The sequence below is a fragment of the Mesoplodon densirostris genome, chromosome 2, assembly GCF_025265405.1.
Source record: "Mesoplodon densirostris isolate mMesDen1 chromosome 2, mMesDen1 primary haplotype, whole genome shotgun sequence".
NCBI lineage: Eukaryota > Metazoa > Chordata > Mammalia > Artiodactyla > Ziphiidae > Mesoplodon > Mesoplodon densirostris.
This window is the reverse complement of record NC_082662.1, coordinates 84,412,738-84,414,787: the sequence shown is the minus strand read 5'-3', so window position 1 is coordinate 84,414,787 and position 2,050 is coordinate 84,412,738. Positions and strand designations below refer to the sequence as shown.

General features: G+C 33.8%; 1 pseudogene; it reads left to right on the top strand.

Moving 5' to 3' along the window:
• Window positions 1-1,502: 1,502 nt before the first annotated feature.
• LOC132480839 (serine palmitoyltransferase small subunit A-like) lies at window positions 1,503-1,817 on the top strand (annotated as a pseudogene).
• Window positions 1,818-2,050: the final 233 nt, after the last annotated feature.

Here is a 2,050-nt window from a genome sequence, read left to right as displayed (position 1 = left end):
CTGGGGCGCGAACCCACGTCCCCTGCATCGGCAGGCAGACTCTCAACCACTGCGCCACCAGGGAAGCCCTATAGTAGCTTTTTAAATATGGTTTCTTAGGATTTTCTACATAGATGTTTATGCTGTCTATAAGTAAAAACAGTTTTCTTTATTCTTCTACAATCTATGTTTTTAATGTCTTTTTACAGCCTTAATACAATGTTGAATAAAAGAGGTGAACATAGACATTTTTGCCTTGTTTGGAATCTAAGAGAAGAAAGCATTCAGTCTTTTATGATTAACTACACGTTTAGCTGTAAAATTTTCAGATACAGCCTTTGTCTTACTTTGTTGAAAGTTTTCATTGGAAATGAATGCAAGATTTGTCAAATGTTTTCCCTGCATCTATTGAGTGTGTTTGTGTGTGCGTGTGTGTGTGCATGTGAGTTCGAATGTGGTTAATTACATTGCTTGATTTTCAAATGTTACACCAGTCTTGCATTCCTAGGATAAACTACTTTAGTCATAATATATTATCTTTTATATACATTATTGGATTTATTTTGCTAAAACTTTGTTAGGAAACTTTGCCTTTATATTCATGAGGAATATTGACATGTGGTTTTATTTTATTGTTTTTGTCTGGTTTTTGTACTTGTTTAATGCCGGGCTCATCCAATGAATTAAGAAATATTCCTTCCTCTTCAATTTTCTGGAAGACTTTTCATACAATTTTTATTATTTCTCTTTTATCTTTTGGTAGTCTTCAACAGCGAAGTAAACTGGGCCTGGAATTTTCTTTATGGGAAAGTTTTTAACTAAAAATTTTATTTCTTTAATAGATGTAAAGCTTTTCATATTATCTATTTCTTCATGAATAAGCTTTGGTGGTTTATATATTTCATCCAGGTTTCTGAATTAATTGGTATAAAGTTGTTCATAATACTTCCTTACTATCTTTTTAATGTTTGTAGACTCAGTAGTGATGTCCCTCTCACCTTGATATTAATGATTTGTGTCTTCTTTTTTTTGTGTACTTCCTCAGTCAGGCTAGTGGCTTATCAATTTTATTTATTTTTCTCAAAGAACCTGTTTTTGGCTTCATTGATTTTCTTCATTCTTTTGGGGATTTTTTGTTTTCCATTTCATTGATTTCTACTCTTAATTTATTATTTCCTTTCTTTGGCTTATTTGGACTTAATTTGCTCTTCCTTTTACAGTTTCTTTTTTTTAAACATCTTTATTGGAGTATAATTGTTTTACATACATACAGTTTCTTAAGGTAGAATATTGGTCAAGATTTGAAACAATGCTTTTTTAATATATGAGTTTAATGCTGTATATTTCCTCCTAAGCACTGCTTGATGATCATTCACATATTTTTCTTTTAACTCAATTCAAAATAATTTGTAATGTCCTTTGGATTGCTTTCTTTCACTTATGGATTATTTAAAAGTGTGTTATTTAATATCTAAATATATGGGGAGACTGACGTTTGGCTGCAACGCGGGAGGCGCGTGGCAAGGATGGCGCTGGCGCGGGCCTGGAAACAGATGTCCTGGTTCTACTACCAGTACCTGCTGGTCATGGCACTCTACATGCTGGAGCCCTGGGAGCAGACTGTGTTCAAATCCATGCTGGTTTTCTTCGTGGGGATGGCACTGTACACAGGATATGTCTTCATGCCTTAGCACATCATGGCGATACTGCACTACTTTGAAATTGTACAGTGACCAAGATGTAACCGAAATCAAGAAGTTCTTTAGGGAAGAGCCACCGCCTGAAGTTGGAACGAGACTTCATCAGATGTCATAAGAAACTCTACTAGATGTCAACATAACCAACCCTCTGAATATAAAGACTAAAATTTATGAGTAGAACAGGAAAACAATCCTGACTCATGTGTTGTGTTATTTTTAATTTTAAAAGAGGCTCTTGTATAGTAGTTTTTGTCTATTTTAACATTGTAGTCATTTGTACTTTGATATCAGTATTTTCTTAACCTTTGTGACTGTTTCAATATTACCCAGTGAAAGCTTTTCTTAATGTAACTTTGAGCACATTTTAATTG